Source organism: Patagioenas fasciata, chromosome 3, assembly GCF_037038585.1.
Source record: "Patagioenas fasciata isolate bPatFas1 chromosome 3, bPatFas1.hap1, whole genome shotgun sequence".
Taxonomy (NCBI): Eukaryota; Metazoa; Chordata; class Aves; order Columbiformes; family Columbidae; genus Patagioenas; species Patagioenas fasciata.
In genome coordinates, this window is record NC_092522.1 from 95,195,706 (window position 1) to 95,214,466 (window position 18,761).

The 18,761-nt window shown below is 39.3% G+C and overlaps 1 protein-coding gene across 10 annotated transcripts in view; it reads right to left on the bottom strand.

Annotated features, from left to right (window-relative positions):
- The window catches only part of COL19A1 (collagen type XIX alpha 1 chain), a 189,340-nt gene that overhangs the window by 101,598 nt on the left and 68,981 nt on the right, over positions 1–18,761 (bottom strand). The gene's annotated exons all lie outside the window — the stretch shown is intronic.

An 18,761-nucleotide genomic window follows, 5' to 3' on the forward strand; every position in this document is an offset into this window, starting at 1 on the left:
CAATAAGAATACCAGCCTTCAACTCACTTGTCCACTTTAAGGCAGCCTCATTTTCCTTGCATACTATTTCCTCCTTATTATAAATGCAAAGTAATGTATTCGGAAATAAAATACATTCCTATGTAAAAATTTACCTCAAAAGGTAAAGGTTTGGTTGTGCTTTTTTTTTTGTGTGGTGTTTTTTTTTTGTTTGTTTGTTTGTTTGTTGTTTTTTTGGGGGGGGCGGGGGGGGAGGGATGGTTTGCACTGTTGCCTTGTTAATGATATTAATCAGGAATCTCTGATATCCTTCATTCTGACCATTTTAAAGCATCATTGTTAACGATAGCTGAAATACTCTCCAAAGTAAGCAAGCTATATAGTATCAATAACTCAGTGCAGATACCTTATAACTTTTAACCTCTGAAACTCAGTGATTTTACCCTACACATCTTTAAGATATTTATGGCTTTTAAAATTGTTTTTAATACTCTTGTGTTCTACTATAGCTCTGTCTCAGTAGAATGCTCTGTTTGAATTTTCTTTTCTTCCATTTCTCTATAGCTTCTTTTAAATTGAAGTGAGTTCATAGTAATGCCTATTGGTTTTTCCTTAATAAGTTATGAATTTAAAAAATCAGCATCTTCAGTTAAAAAAAACCCAAACAACCTATGGTTCTTTCTGTTTTTGCTGACAGATGTCTGGAGAGCTAGGGTTACAAAGGGCTCCATCCCAATAACATTCTTATTGACTGACCTGTAACCCTTCTGCAGAATATGGAGTAATATACATCAGGAAAGCAGCAATAGTCATGGTGAAGTACATCAGGATGGCTGAGACAGTACACCATTTTAAAGGGATAGAAATCAAGGCAGATTAATGATTTTATCTCACTTCAGACTGGGAGGAACTATGCAAGGAAAGAGTGATACAAGAAGGTTATTTCCTAACAGATGGTAACCCTGTATCACATAAGACCATTACCTAAGCAGTGTCAGAAAGAGATGTCATAAAACATTGCAGAAATACACTTCTGTTTCTAGTAAACTAAAATCAATAGTGATGAGCTGTAAGGATGTCACTGTGTCTTCCCAAACCCACCTGTTTAGGATACTCAAACACAGCAAGAAAGTAGGTGATCACAAAGCTCCATAAGCATCATCAATTCAGAGAATTCAGCAGATACAATTATCAAGAAACTATGATAAAAACACTTCTGATTCCAAACTGCATCATCACCGTCTTGTGAAAGACCCCCCAAACAACAGGTGTCAGTGCCTGACCAAGCCAGATAACATGTCACGAGAAAGATCTTTCCTTCCTGATTCAGTCACATAGACAGCAACGCTGAAGATGTTCACACAGGCTAACTACTGCTTAGTGTCACGCATCACGTTTCTGAGCAAGCTGTAAGCATTTCTAAGCCAGAGAGGCTATATAAATGCAAACTACCATCTCAATTGAGTCCAAAATCTTAGGCACAGGACAATCTGAAGCCAGGCCAGCCTGTGGCTCCAAAACTGCACTGGTGAATTGCCTCTTCCTCTCAGCAGGAAGAAGGTAGCCATGCATTTTTTTTATTATTTAAATCAATCAGAACAGCAATCAAAAATATCACATCCAATAAATGTTACAGTGTAGTGCTCTCCAAATGGAGAAGTCAAAAGCACAATTAAAGAATAGGGAGTAATCCCTGTGGCACTACTGCAGAAAATGATCCTGGGATTATCATGGATCACAGAGTGAGCAGTAGTCTGTAACACAAAGGTATATTTAAAAGGCCAGACTCCATTCTGGGATGAGCCAAATTCAAATCGAACAAATGATTCTGGTTTACCGGCCACTGATGAGAACAGTGAAAAAGAGCATCTAGTTGAGGGCATCGTATTTTTAATGGAACTTTGTCAGCTTCTAGGTATCTGCTCTCTTCTCCAAACGGGAATGATAGAAAGTTTGAAAAAAAAAAAAAAAGTAGGAAAGAGTAAACACAGGGCATGCTGGTGAATCTCCAATATGGGAAAGAATGCTGTAAACAGGACAACCACTTTTCCATAGTAATAATGCAAATAATGGGTTTAATTTGTAGCAAAAAGGATTTAGGTTCGGAGGAGAGCAAACTGGGCTTAAAAAAGCAGAGAAGTACTGTAACCATCTATCTAAGAAGAGAGTGAAATTGCCTCAGCTGTAGATTTTGCTTGAGAATGCTCTAGACAGACTTGATGATGCTTTGTTGCACGTGTCTCCTCATGGGGGTGAAGCAGAAATAACCCTGTACACTCTTCTGGGATAACAATTCCTCTAGACTGCTCCTTGGTTTTGCTATGATCACTCTCTCTTGGAAAATGGGAGCTGTGTAATGATTACAGTGTTTGCAGGAGGCACATGTCTTAAGGAGTCAAAAATCTCTCATTTTAACAAATAAATTCTCCTCTTTTCACGAAGGCATTGAAAGACAAACATTGATTCAAATACCAGTAATATAAAGGATAACAAAACGATTGTTTGCACTGTCACCATGCCATCATCACCAGGCACAGTGACTGAACAGTATAGATAAAGAATTATTCAGAGATAAAGAACAGCAAAATAAAAATCAAACCCAATAACACAGAGGAAACAGAAGCAGACAGATGAACATATTCTGAAGAGTTAGCAACCTCTTTAGAATGAAGGATTGTATCCATATTCAATCAAGTCATGTGCTTTAGGTATACTTTTACATTCTTCACTGAACACTAAGCTCTCACATTACAACATCCACAAACATAGACTTCTAAAATAGTCTATCAATTCCACGGCACACACTGGCAGGCCAGAAAGTGTCATCTGTTATTGCCTTATTGAAATAATTTCTTACTCAGCCTACATAACTATGATACACTTGAGAATTAAGCCTTCAGAAAACTCAAATTCTATTCTTTCACATCTAGACACCACCACAGCAAGGCTACCCGCAATGCCTTACTGAAAACACAAGTGAACAATTGTTTGGACTTTTAATGTGTTCCTTACAGACCTCTGAATCGCACCTTGGTCCTTATCTACAATGTAACCTTATCTCATGGAAAGCTAAGAGACTACCTAACATTCACTGATACCATCCAGAGGTAGTAGTTAAGATCATTAGTGAAATACTAAAAGGAATTAAATAATACTTCGATAAGTGGAAAAAATAATCTATGTAGAATAGTACATAACATACATTTTCATCTAAGAGACTTGTTAGGGTAAAAGAAACATAAAGACACAACTTCATCCTTTTGGGTGATAGATGTTAGCCAGCACAAGAAGAAAAAATACTGAAATTTTGGATAGCTCTTGCTTGCTACAATTCATACAAGACTAACCACAATCTGGCATTTACATTTGTTATTCAATAATAAATGCCCCAAATGAATGTAACCAGGCTTAAGATGCTCACACTGGCATTGCTTTTTGCCTCATGAAATTTAGATATTGTAGTTTGCAAACTTTGCTCTGTATGCAAACCTGAAAGGGCCCATCCTGCCATTATCATTTCATACTGGTTTTTTCCCCCTTCAAAACTGTCACTGTCAAGGATTAAAAACCAAACAAAATCAACTTCCAAAACACCACTCTTTTGGTAATTATTTGATCCTATATTCCTAGACTGAAACAAAAATTCTTAATGCAAGATCAAGTTTTATTCATAAAAATAAGAAAAAGAACACAACCTAAAGCATGAGATATCTGAAAACAGAGTCTCTTTCTCCTAGATAATATGCGTTCTTAACATCCACTCAAACATATTAATATGCATACAATCAGTCAGGTAAAATGTGTTTATAAGGAAAAGTCACTAAGCTTTTTTGTGGTAATCTTAATTTGCAAATATTACTTGGTATTTATATGGAGAAGCTTTAGTGAATGTAAATAGCTTTTTAAAATAACTCAAAGCTTTCCCAAAAAAATCAATATGCTTATTTGAACAATTTGCATCTACAGAAAGAAATCATAGAATACATTTTAAAGACCCTAAGACACTCACCATGAATAGTAATAGATATTCTGTTCTTTACTCACTCCATCTGGCTGAGTTCTACAGTACGTTTTATACATGGAATATCACTTCAGTTCAAAAATTGGTGTATTGCATGTCATTTACTGTGCTATACTTTTCCTCAGAATTCAAAAGTGAAAGACCTTCCAAACTATAAAGACTCACGAATATAGTCAGACAACTTATACATGCAACTTTCCATGAAGAGGTTATACAAGACACACTCATGGTCCAGTTTTCCTCTCCTTTTACAATGTCTCTGGCTAATCTCATCTGCAAATATGGAAATCAAGAATAAGTTATATGAGTCATCATTTACACTTCTATTCCAGACTTGCCTCCTGTCCAAGCAAACATCTTAACTTTTCAGTGCCTTCTTGGTGGTATCTAACCATTTGAATTAGTTTTAAATGTTTCCTTCAACATTTTCTTCCTTGGGGAAGCTTCCTCTTGTGTCACTGAAAAACACGGATTCTATTGGTCACCAAGGACTAGAATAATCTTGAAGTGAGGCTCTCAGATACAAATCACATCCAGACCACAGACGTAACCTTTTTCAGCTCTCTACGGAGCTACCACCTTCATCTGGACTTGATTACACTATTTTCACAAATGCTCCCTCATCTTGCTCTCACCCACCCATTAGCAATGTCATTGGTAAAACTCTGTTCATCATTTATTTTCTCCTTTTCTGGTTTTCATCCACAAGTACTTAAATAGTGGGAAACTTAAGTACCAAACTCAGTACACAAGTCAGCATTGCAAGGCTTACACAAAGTCATACAATTTATCTCCATTTGATAACACCTCCTTTTGGCCCAATTCTTTGGTGTGATGAGCAAAAATCTACATAATAGGTGAAGCAACACAAAGTAACCATAATACATGTTTTGACTTACATAAATATTTGAGCTTTTACAGAATTTCTCTCTTGCATCACTCATGAACAAAACTAGCAGTTGAATTTGGCTCTAAGTTTCCAGTGTCAAACTCCACAGTAGTTTTGAATTTCAGTATCTTGCGTACCTATCAATAGATTAAAACCTTACTGGGAAACAAGTTGCCTCATTTAATGAGCACATTATTTTTCCTTTCCTTAAGTAAATACTACAAATGGATTTGATTTTCAGCTAGAGTTGTTTAAAATTCTATCTGCCTTTTAGTGGGGAGGTTTCTGTTTATGCTGCCTTAGTGTTAGTGTTGAATAAAGGTTTTTCCATAGGAGGAATAAACTAGTTTCTTTTCAGGGCTAGGCTCCTAAGACAGCCTAAAGCCGATCTGTTCTTGTCAGCAGTTGACAAATAATATTGCTTTCACAGAACATAGTATTTTTTTTAGATGCCCATACTTTCATGGTTTTTGTAGGCTATTGCTGTTTTTATTTAGATTCTAAAGATATTCTGCAGATGGTTACTGCAACATCAAGTGTTTGCAGGAAAGACATAGCAGTCCATCAACTTGCACAAAGGCTGCATCTCTAGCTTTATTCCTGTCACATGACAACTAGAACAATGTCATTTTCTGAAGCTGTGAGTATTGACCATGTTCATCAGGGCCACACAGACAGCAGTGTCATTTATCTCTATTTTCTTAGACCACCGTAATAGTTTAATATGGTCCTAGAAATGCATACTTCAGACCAGGAAATTGGGTGTGCTGGTTTTGGCTGGGATAGAGTTAATTTTCTTCATAGTAGCTAGTATGGGACTATGTTTTGGATTTGTGCTGGAAACAGTGTAGATAAAACAGGGATGTTTTAGTTACTGCTGAGCAGTGCTTACATCAGCGTCAAGGCCTTTTGTGCTCCCCACACCACCCAACAGTGAGTAGCCTGGGGGGGGGCACCAAAAGTTGGGGGGAGGCACATCCAAGACAGCTGACCCCAACTGACCAAAGGGATGTCCCATACCATATGAGTCATGGTCAGTATATAAAGCTGGGGGAAGAGGAAGGAAGGGGGAGATGTTCAGAATCATGGCGTTTATCTTCCCAAGTAACCATTATGTGTGATGGAGTCCTGCTTTCCTGGAGATGGCTGAACACCTGCCTGCCTGTCTGTTTTCATGAACTCAAGAGCCATTAGCAATTGCAGCACCTTAAGCTTGTTCCTGGAGTACATCTTTCAGTTCAGCTTCAACTAAAAGGAATTAAGGAATCATACTGTTCTCCAGCCCCAAAAGCTATCTAGGTAGGACTGCAGCACCTTCTGGTCATTAAAACATACCTGTTCTTCTGGAACACCTTAGTTGCTGAAGAAAAGTCTGTCACGGAGGCACCTCGAGGCTAGTTTAAGGGACAACAGGGTCCAAAATGACTTTTATTGTACCGGTGAGAAACAGGGTTTTAGCACTCCAAAAGTGACTTAAATATAGGTTCGGATATCAGTTGAGGAAAATTATTAAGGGGCAGCAACTAATACAACAGGCGGTCCACAGAGTGCATGCACGTGGCTTCACCCAAAACAATGCCGGAGCCGCCTCTGAGTCCCAGAGGAGTACACACTTGCCTGAACACGGTGCAGGATTATTCTTAAAGAGATACAGGTACGGAAAGTGTATGCTCGCGATTCCGCGAGGGTAAATTTATAATACACTCACAATCCTGCGAGGGTTAATTTACTTACACGTGCGAATGTGCACGGAATACTACACGTGCTTATGTGGAAGCACGGGAGGAAAATATACGTGCTTGTATTAAGCACGGGAAGTTACACGTGCATATGTGCACAGAAAGTATAAATATACTCGCAATCCTGCAAGAAGTTTACTCACACCCGTGGCAGCAAGGCAAGCAGAGTCTCCATCCTGGGGAGGGGGGCTCTCGGCGGCAGCATCTGGCTCGTGCTCCGAGAGACCGGCGACAATGGGCGGAGTCTCGGCGAGAATCCCGTTTTTTATAGGCTGATCAGACCTGACTGTAGGCACTCCAGAAGCTTCTCTGCACCCCCACACTGGCTGTGGGGTGCCCCTGAAGCCTCCAAACATACCCCACACTGGCCGCAGGCGCCCAGCGGCTCACTGGGCCTCGGCATTCCCTTCACCTAATGGCCCTGGCCAGAGTGCTCTGGGCCAAACAAAAGAAGCTGTTAGCCTCAAGTAGCAGAGAGAGGGGGAGATGTGCCTACTCCTTCCATACTGAAGTACTACTTTGCATTCTGCCACAAGCCAGACAGCAGTCTGGAGAAGCAGAATCTGCTGGAATATAACCCAGTAACCCAGTAAACAGAGGGCTTTTTTTGGTCAAAATAGTTCTCTGATTTATTTACTTTACTAGGCATCACACAAACAGCTGCAATAGTGAGGTGGATGCACTCGACTCCTGCCCCAGTCAAACCAGCAGCAGTTTGGCCCAGGCTCCAGAGGAGGGAAGGGCCTGAGCTGCAGCCAGGTCAAGAACTCCTTCCAGGAGACCCCCAAGGAAGCAGAATGGCACATTGAATGCCATTAAGTTGTGGGCGCATGGAGTCTCATGTATACTTTTCCTACTGTATGCAATTGACTATGAGTCAACCACTTCATTCTATAAATACAACAGCCTGGATAAGCTCACTTTGAGCTTTCCCTGCTAAATAAGCGAGCTGTATGGCAATGTGTTTACAACTGACAGGTCAGTGGATGAGCCCAATTTAAGTTTAGTATTAATCATTTAGCCTAAGCAGATGTAAACTAAACATAATGAATTATTTACAGATACAAGGTTGTATGATTTTTAATATACTCTTTGCTATATGCTACTTGGTAAGCTGGATTTGCTAAAATTTTAAGCTGTAAAGTTCTGCTTGTATTTACCAAAAGCAACTACAAATTACACTGAACAGTTGCAAGATAAGGCCTATTTTGCAATTTGCTGGGAAGAAAGGACTGATTCAGACAAAACAGCACTTGCAAGGCTATGGACAATAAACAATGTCTACAGCCGAACAAAACAAAGGTCCACGTGGAATCAGAGAAGAAGATCCAATGATAAGCAAGAAAACCCCAAGCAAAACATTGCTGTTGGACTGACTCATGGTATGAATGGTTTGTAAAGATATAAAAGTTTATGGTTTCCTACGCTCAGGTTGGACCTCTGCACAGGTACCCAGCTTGAGCCAGCCCTCCTGCTATTCTACTCCATTATTTTTTTTTCTTAAGAATTTTCTCTCCTGAAAGTCTGCTCTGCATACAGTTATCAAGTCTTGCCTGAAAGTTTGCCTCTCAAGCTTTGAACATAGACTCTGGAGCTATCAGAGTTATCAGGGACGGAACGCATAAAAGTTTGCTTTGTGAATGGGTACAGGCACCCAGAGAGAAGGTAAGTAGCATTTGGCTTGGCATATTTCCCTCATGCAGTAAATAACAGAGTGAACCCGTTGCTGAACTCTTTTAAGTTGCACTTCTCTTTAAGAAATCTAAACATTGTTCTGCAGTAAGCAGAACCCTAAATTACTCCCCTGCAACAAACAGCAGTGCACAGGGACACTGGGAATAGAAAGAAGCAGCTGGAAAGGAGAAGATGGGGGAGGAAGACTGTTTTTGTCATTGACAGTATTACCTTAACAAACACCTACTACTGCCAAGTGGAGAAAAATAAAGTGCTTTGGAGACTTAAACACACTTCAACATGCACGTTGCTGACTCTTCAGTAGAACATCCACATCTGTCTTTGGAGGTTGTGAAAAGCTTCCCCTGTTCACACAAACACTGAGTTTTATTTTTAGTACATTCATGAACAAGGTTCTCTCACCTCCTGTTCTACACTGACCAACATGAGTAGCTGTTCTGTTGTTTCTTCTCTCATCACTCTTCATTAGTGAATTCTGGTCCTTATCCTAATTGCAAACAACTCTCAAATTGCATATTCACTCATCCAAAATTGAAAGACCACATTTAAGGAGCCCTATTAGCTTAAACACATTTATCTCAACTGCAAATTTACTTCTTAGCATTCATGCCTATTTTAGAAATACCACATAAAAGAATTTTTTAAAAAGTCTCACAATATGAAGCTACACTGTAGAAATTACAAGGCCATATAAGCATTTATGCAATTTATGCTAAATGATGTTTTCTAATATTGCAGCATCAATACTGTTTTATAAGATTATCTTATTGCCTCTTCTCATTGGATACCTGTCAGCACTGTCTCTTTCATAAAGAATGATCCTCTGCAACAGTGCCTACAACACATTCTCACTGATAGTAGCAGCTGCAGTGCACTCATGGCCTCCTTGCTGTGGAGCCCTGACAGCTCAGTCTTACAGCTTAGCTTCGCTCAGTAAATCCCAAGGGCTGCCTCCCATTTGAAAGAAAGGAAACTCGTATGTCAGGAGCTGTATTCAGTTTGCTATGTCAAAATAACACACTGCACCTGCCAGCAAGGATTCAGTTGTGCTTACTCTCTATTGCTGTAGTGCCTTCTTCCTTGAAATTCTTGGCTTCAAGTTCTTGGTAAAGAACACGTTTCCTTTAATAACTGCATTGCAGTGAATAAAAAGAAATTACATAATTTATAAATATTTTAATTAGTATCTTACTAAATATTTTTGTGATTGTAATATCTCATGTTTCCTAGAAGGGGATGACTTATTCTAGGACACACTTAAATATGTCTGTAAACATACAAGCACAACAACGTAAATACACACATTCAACTAGAAATTGAGGAAAAATACTCGCTGAAAGTTAAACCTATCAAGAAGAAATATCCCACCTAGACTACACTGTCAGAAAACACCGATAGTTACAGCCATATAAAACTATTTTAATTTTCAGTCCTGACTAACTGTAAGACTAGATCAATGATACAAACTGAAGTTATTCAGAACCTGTGAGATCTGTAAGGAGTTGAACTGCTCATATTATGTTACACTGTACCTGCAGTGCTCCTCACAGCACTTCCAATTAAAGATAAGTTTTTCCTCAAAGATATTATGCAAATGTATTAGTAAAATGTAAATAGCTTTTGGAAAAGTAACATAGGGAAAGAGAATGGACAGATATGTGTATGGGTGCACAATAGAAATGTTATGAGCCAGGAAAAAAGAAAAAAGAGAAGGCACAGATAATCAAGAACAAGTAACAAAAACAGCAAGCAGACAGAAAAAAAAAAAAATCCAGAAATAGTGATAAGAAAATAAGTTTGAACAAAAAGGGCTGGACGTTGAACTTCAGTCAGACCTTTTTCTCTGAGACTATTTTGTGGCAAGACTTGAATGACGGGTTATTTCCAGGCCTCTCTCTAATCCAAATGAGGTCACATTTAGTTTGCAAATTAATTCTATTCTCATATTTCTTATCTTTGGCTCAACAATCATATTTTTGAAATTCAGTCTGTTCAGATTAATAAATGGTAAACAGCAAAAAACGTCTGTCATAAGGAATTATAAGGCCTTCCAGCAAAGATCATCTGTGGAGTCAAAGGAGAGAATATTTTGGTTCACAGCACTAAGCTTTATCAATTGAGCTAAAAGACTGGGTAGCTGCAGCAGAGGATGACCTCTCTTTTTTGGTGAGCCAGAAGCACAGGTAGAGCATGGGACATCTCCCACTCATCACAGAATACAAACAATTCACTAGCCAAGCTGACGAAAAGCAAGGCAACCAGAAATCCTGTATTCTACTTTTGACTCTGAAAAGGAGTAGGATTTGCTATTTGCAGACTACATCCAGACCACAAACTGTCTGGGAAGGCAGTGCAGTCAAATGAAAGCACTAGGATACACTACAGATCTCTGTGCATTCCCACTTTAGTACAGATGTACCCCCAGTCTGGCTTCTGAATTACTCAGAGTCTCTTCCATCTCTCTCAGAATTGCACACACATATGCCACCAATTCTTGTTTTCCCCAAGTAGCCCACTCAATGTCCATGCCCACCTCTACCCTCTCTCCTCTACACAGGTGCTCTGACTCAAGCCCCAGCATTGACCCCACTGGTGCCACACAACCCTCCCAGCTGTTACATGGAAACTTGGACTTCAACATGTCTATGTAGAGCCAAGATGATGCTGTGCTCTCTACCACTGCCAGTGGATATTTCTTTGTTCCTCCAGAATATTTTATCAAGATGCTAAATGTGTGGCACTCCTTATAGATAAAAACTGTTAAATTAATTTTAAGCTAACTACCATTTATCAAAATTACCGTTCAAAAGGTTTACAGCCCTAGCAGTTTTCAAACTAATACAGGCATCCATAGCTGGGTATGTCTTCACAGAAACCTCCAAGGTGGCACAGAAGTAACCATTACTGAAAGCAGTACATCCAAACGACCTGGCACCTTGCTCATGCTTTAAAACCTTACATCCCAACAAGAGGACGCACTAATGAAGTTGCAATGCTTCTGATGCCCCAAATAGCTCATTCAGAACAGGCCTGGCTGTTTCTTCAGAGCACGGTGTGTGCTTTCCTGCCCAGAGCTGGGCCTGCCATGCAAGAGGCTTCCTACCTTATGTGACCAACTGGAATTCGGAAAGCTTTGTGGACTGAAGTAAATTATACTCAATATGCACAAATGGCCATTTTCAGAGTTTAAGACAAAGAGCTTGAGAGTTCACACCAGCATTGAGGTATAGGCAAAGTTACTTCTCCACTAATCTTGGGCTCAAGCAAGATATGAATTGTTTACACTCAAACCTTATAAAGAAAACCATTTTGAAGTACATGACTAAACCTGGTGATGATACCAAATTATACAGATTAACACAGATAAGGGTGAACTGATGACGAGATGGAGGGTGAACAGCCATGATGACACGAAATGACATGGCAAAAGGAAGACAAATGAAGTACAGTGTAGATGTATTTAAAATGATGAAGGAGGTAAAATCCATAAGTCCCGTATTTAGCCATAATGTCTGTGAACACAATCACAACTTCCTAAACGTAATGACTGGTCAGTTCAAAAGGAGCAAGAGTGAGATCTTGAGGTGACACTCAAAGCTAAAGGGAGAATAAAAAAGGAAGTTCCATGTGAGGAGGTATTTGGAAGCAACAGAGAGAAAAAAAAACAAAAAACAACAGCAAAAACCCAAATAATTTCATGTGATATTGTATACTTCCAGTTTGGAAGAGACAGCTCAGCAATGCACAATAGATGCTTACTGATTCTTGATTGATATTGAAGAGGAAACAGAAATCTTCCAACAGAATAAGTAGGGTACACCAAATTAAATTAAGAGCAAGCAGGTTCCAAATAAACAAAAGGAAATGGCTCTTCAAACACATAGATAAACTGCATAATTCCTCACCACAGGATATTGCAGATGCTCAAAGTTTACATGAAATCAAGGGAAAACTGCACTCACTAATGGGAGAGAAGTCCATTGAAAGCTGCTAAATTCACTGAAAAGACATCTGGCCAAGATCGCAGTCTCGAATAACTGGAAGCTGGAAGAGTACATGGGGAGAAGCACTGTACTTGCTTACTTTGTCCTTTTGCTTTTCCCTGGGCACCACTTCTGGCTATCATTAGAGGCAGGATGCTGAGCCTGATGAACTTTTAATCTGACCAAATGGGTATGTGTAAGTAAATTAAACAGTGATACAGCTTAGGACCTGGAACTTGGTCATCTATATCACTAAATTGACAGACCCCAGCTGTGAAGGTCTCGTTCAGACATTTCAATGAGTCTAATTAGCATTTTCCCATGTAATTCCCAGGCACAGTTCAAAAGTTAGCAAAGGCTAAGGACTATTCCCAACAGGCAGTTTTGATTAAGCCTGTTTCAAAGGGCAAGAGAGTTAAACAGTATGAAGATGGCATGATCAAGCCAAATACCACGGAACTACAGGATAAGCCCTGGTAACATTTAGCTCACTAGGATAAATGCCAATGTGACCACTTTTATTATAGGTAGAGACTTCCTCTAGAATTAACAATACACCATTCCTTTTCCCCTAGAATATCTGTGATCGTCTGAGATCTGCTCGGTATTAAAAAAAAAAAAACAACTGTCAAATCAAACCAGTTGCATGCTTATTCATTGCGATGGCTGTCTTATAAACAATGTTTAACCTTATATGATTTCATGAAAAAAATTCTAAAATGTTACCCCCAATGTCAGAGATGGGCAATCGTAGCAGGAAAGAAAAACATAACCCCCGACCCTAAAGCTTAAAAGGTGCAAATAGGTGACTAAATAGTTATAAGATGAGAAAGAGAATACTCTAATACTTCCCTGTATAACATTACAAGAAAAGTATGAAAAACCTTAGTTCACACATACATCCAGCTGGTAAAGCACTCCATCCTGACTGCACAAAATAAGATTTAAAGGTCAAGAGGATCTTTCCCCTGTCCCAGTAAAGTATCGGCGATGATGGTTAGCAAAGGTAACGAGCCATATTTTCAGCAGAGTGACACTGATTCCACCACCATCCAAGCAAACTAGGGAGCTGGACCCTGAGTTTCTAATGCAAACCAGCCATTCTTCCATTACTCCAAAATACATGCAGACTAACAGGTCTGTACATGCAGTGGTCACAGTTACATCAAGATTTGCAGCGTACTGAATTTACTCTTCTAATCTTCTGTTCAGACTGAAGCTTTGCTAGTAGAATCTAGAGCTGACAAATAGAAGTGCTGTACTAATACACAGGAGGGTTACTAACTGCTTCTCTTAATAGTCCCTTTTCAGTATCTTTAATAATAGACCTTTGAGGTTCATGACTGTCTTCTATCCATGATAATAGCTTCTATTTTTCAAGCAGATTGGAAGCTTCCTCAGTACTTGAGCTGTCTCAGGTGGAATGGTTTCATCACTGAGATTCGTGATACAGACATCAAAATAATAGAAAGACTAAAAAATTACTAACTTCAACTAGCATCTTAGAAGAGAAACATGGTTCCTTCTTCATTTACTTCCTCTTATTTAAGAAAGGCATATTGAAGACTGTGAAATAAAAGACTACATCTGGGGACACACTGGAAGTTTATAGCCTTGCGTGTTCTCAATGGATGGAAGATAGAGCAGTATTTTATTAGGTGTGATAGGATGAAGAAGAAAATGTTGAACCTTCAGGAAATCTTCTTGACACTAAGATCTATTAGGAATTTTCTTCTAAAGAAAACAGAGGAAGCCCTAGTTCCTGGGATAATTCAAATTGTACTTCACAAAATAGTAAATATATACAAAGAACATCCTGCATTTAGAAAAAAATGAAGCAGATGACAATTTTTTTCTACATTTAGGCTGGACAAGCCCCAGACTCTTTCTCTCTTCTCACATGTATACTCAGGCAAAAGCACAATCAAAACATACAAAAAATTAAAAGGATGAAACACTGGAAATAACGAATGACTATCAATATGGTTTTACTCTCAGTTTCCCTTAGTCAAATACATGTAACTTTTTTATTTATATCACTTAAATGAGAAATATCAATCAGAATTACAGTAAAATAATAACTTTACCAAAGATCAAGTGTTCACAAGTGCACATCACAGCACACATCCTACTACATAGCTCAGCTGCGATGACATCCACTTTTAAAATCCTCTGTTTCAAGCATGAGATGGGAGGAGAACAGACTTTAATGAAGGAAAGCAACCAGTCAAGGAAAACTCTAATTGAAGAGTCCCTCTCCAGAGCACAGCCATTCTCCTACTTTATCACTCACAACTTCTGAGATACCAACTAGGCCTGTGATACAGTCTGTATAACTACATGCTTTACTTGCCTCTCTGAGCTGAAACAGGAACAGATATTTTATACTAGTATTTTAAAGCACCTAAGTGAGGCAAGAAATTTCAGTTTCTCATCTCTGTGAAATCACTATTATCTATTAGTGACAATTCAGTCATGTTTGCTTGGTTATAATTAATATGTAAATTTGCTGGCTTTTCTATTATCACTATTCCAAATAAAATATAGATTTGTTCTACACATGCTGCCAAACAATAATGAAATTTATATGGTGTTCATGTTCCATGTGTCCCACAAAACTGAATTTTCAGTGTTTTAGCTCAATAACAGAAAGAACCATATGTGTGAAGTATACTATAACAAATAAGCATTCTGACCAAGAAGGCAGACAAGATAACAGAAAAATGGGGAACCTGGGTAAAGAGTACTAACTGGAACGACCAAAAGCAGCAAGAGCCAGGAAATAAAAGAGAATTAATTACGTATTTCACAAGGGAAAAGGGCATCCTAGGGGTTATTTTTCTGATTAATTAGCAGCATTAGGGCTAATTCCAACTCCCAAGCGATGCACATATCTAGAGTAGATATAATTTGATTTTTCTTTTTTCCCCGCAAGTCAGATGTATTCTCCCTTACATGTAGTTCCTACACTTGTAGCTTCTGTGTTGGATCCTATTTTTTTGAGGCTACATCTCTGATTTGCCAAGCATATTCCAGATTTTAAAGCTTTCCTCTAGTTATTATCAGTCCCTCCTGACTTCCTATTATCATAAAATAAAATACACATACTTTCTATCCTATACTGTAAAATTACAGTTCTGAACAGTATTAGAATGAGGATGGAACCACATGATATATTCTGCCTTCCTGGCAGCAAACCAATTAAAACTGTTCTCAGTGTATACTTTTTCAGTTATCCTATAGAAGGGTAGACGGATGTTTTTGTTGCTGTTGTGAGACTATCATATAAGAGAATGTCATTATCTAGGTGACACAAAGAAGACATAATACAAAGGAGAGTAAAACCAAATTTACAGTGAGCATATTTTTTCTGTGGAGAGAAAACTTGCAGAATAACACCTGCACAGACAGCCTGTTGCTTTCCTCACCACTACTGGCTTCTGTAAGAGAGAACCAAGTTCAACCAAGACCAAAAAAACAAAACAGAGGAAGGCAGAACAAGACTTCTGGATTCCTCAAAGAGAGCCAAGTGTGGCAAAGAAACTTTTAAACATTTGTTGAGTGTTGATAAGGATCATGGCTGAAAACATTGTGACTAGTTCAGCCAGAAGACACATTCAGAGCAGGAGGAACTGTGATCTACACATCAACGATGAGCTAACGAGCCACAGACCAGGCCTGCTGACTGACCAGAGATGGAGGATGTGCTGGAGGGCACATAGCCCCATCTCCTGATATGCCCAGCTCGGAAAAAAAGGGGAAAAGTTGAGACCCTTTAACATGGCCCGCAGCTTGTCAAAACTTGTTCATCTTTTGCAATCACCACTTCCCCCTGGATTTCTGCATGACACAAAGCTGCAAGGTGGAGACCCTCAATGTGGCCCAGGACTTGTCCAGACTTGTCTCTTTTTCGCAGTCACCACTTTCCCCCCACCCAGACTTTCCTCTACTCTGGGAGCTATAAAAAGCTCACCTAAAACAGCACGCTTTAGGGAATACCAGTCTCATCTAAGGGCCTGTCCAGTCTCACCAGGGAATACCAGCCTGCCAGTCTCACCGAAGGAAATACCAGTTTGGCCTCACCAAGAGAATATCCAGCACCCTGAGGACCCTGACTCTGAACCAGACATCGGAGGACACTGCGCTCCTGACCCCAGCATCCTCGCCGTGGAACACCAAGGCCATATATCATCGTACAAGTTCTGTCATCCGCACTGTGGGGCCGTAATAGACTGGATCCCTCACTCTTTTCTTTCTTCCTTTCTCTCTGCTCTTTCCTTCTCTCCTTTTTTCTATACCCCCATTTCTTTGCCTCTCCTTCCATATATATATATATTACTCTCTTTCTCCCTTACACCTTAGTTTTCCTTCCTTTTCTACCACTCTCTTTCCCTTTTGAACATGTAAGGATGACACTATCTTTAAGCTCTGCTGTTGATTTCTGGTTAAATCTCATAGCTACTGATGGCTGCCAATATATCACACGTAGTAGGATTTTTGCTGTTAATGTGTTGATAAGTGCTGTTATACTTTTGCCAAGTCACCATTCGCTGTAACCAATATTCCAACAAGTACTTTTAGTAAAGCTCACAATTGAATTAGACCCCAGAGGTGATTGTCTGTCATTCACTTCACATAACCGCGCAGAATTAACCCAGAGTTAACTCACACCTGGTCTCATCTGTTGAGTCAGGGCACGTGTCGCGTCTAGAGTTAACTCATCCCTCATCCCACCTGTTGGGACGGGACAACACCGTAAAAACATCTCCCTCAATAGCTTAAATTATAGATGCCTCCTGTATCTACAATCACTCACTTCTGCCTCGGTTGTCTACATCTCCCTGATGTCCCCAGAGCTTTCTCTGCCAATGTAGAGCATAAAAAAATAAAAGCCAAAGAAATACTTTCAAATGATGTGTAACTTTTGATGAGACTGTCCCAATATTTTTGAGTGATCACTGGTAAATATAGAACATTCCACTTCTACATTTCCTTTATATGAAGGACAGCTGAATACATCTTTAACAGTTACGCTAGAAATACTTTTAAATGAGATCTTTTAATTAACTTCTGAAGTTACAAGATAAAAAGAAAAAAAAATTGTCTAAATGTGCTGACTCAGCCTCCACAGCAGAAAAATGTGGCTACCAGTGTTTGGGTCATTTTACCTCTGCCTTAAAATAAGGGAAATTAAGCAAAGAGAGTGGCAGCAACAGCTGGAACCATGTGCCTGTGCCCAAGCACAATTTATTCATAAAACTCAAGGAAAGTACACCACAGCTGCAGAGCAATTATGGAAAAAAAATGCACAGGCCCTTCAGAATTGATGAATAATGATGCCACCAAGGAAATAAGATCTGCCGGTGAAGTTAGAAACACTCAGTCTTAACAAGTGCTTTTTTTAGAGGCTGAATCTTCACATTATAAACGTTAGTTGCTATGGATGCTGGTTTTTACTTGTGATACTTTTTCCTTCCTGGTTACTGGAATACCTCTTTCTAAAAAAAAAAATCTCCACAATTTTAAAAATGCTTAAATTCTGTTAATCCATAACATGCTTTCTTTAAAATATGAGCACTGGAAAGCAAGCTGACACGTCTGAAGAGGTATGCTGGGTGAGTGAATATACTCATACCTAAAGCAGCCTAACTCACAAATACACTGCACTTTTTTAAATACAGAAGCTGCCACCTACTCTCCATTTTCCACACTCTGAATATTGCCAGAATAGCAGTATCAGGCATTCTTCATCTTCATGATATATAAATTCAGCAGAAATGCTTTTCTGCACCATTTTCAGACACGAGCTGAAGCATAGAGAATCTATCTATGATCTAAGAAAAGACTCTTAATTCAGGTTGCCTAATCTGAATCAGCCAAAACTAGTGAAAAAGCAGTAACCAGACAGTAACATAGTTAGGAGCTGAAGTTTCAACCATGAACTATCACCACCATTACTCTAAATCCTATTAGGAAAGCTATGAACAGGGTCATCCTTCCTCTTGTCACCCAACACAGACTTGCCTTTGATGACCTCTGAATCACAGAATCACAGAATGTCAGGAATTGGAAGGGACCTCGACAGAAGACCTACTTGTCCGAAGCCTCTCAAGAACATTAGGTTGCACCATCTAGAGACACCCAGGCTGGCATTCTGTCAGCCTAGACAGCCTTCCACAGGGACAGTTTAGTTCCCATTTTAATGCACCAGCTTTTGAACTATTTCTGGCCACGGGAGAGCATCTGTGGTTGGGGAAAACTGCTTCAAGCTCCATTTCCAATACCACTGGTAAAGAACAATGAAAGGATTTTCCTGGAATTTGCACTCAGAAACATTTTATGGCTGTTGGGAGAGGAAGAATGTCCTTAGGGCAACATGTGAGTCCATTAGACAAAGGGACGGAACTTCCAGTCTGAGGAGGAGGTAAACGCACCTGCATTCAGCTTGGCCACTG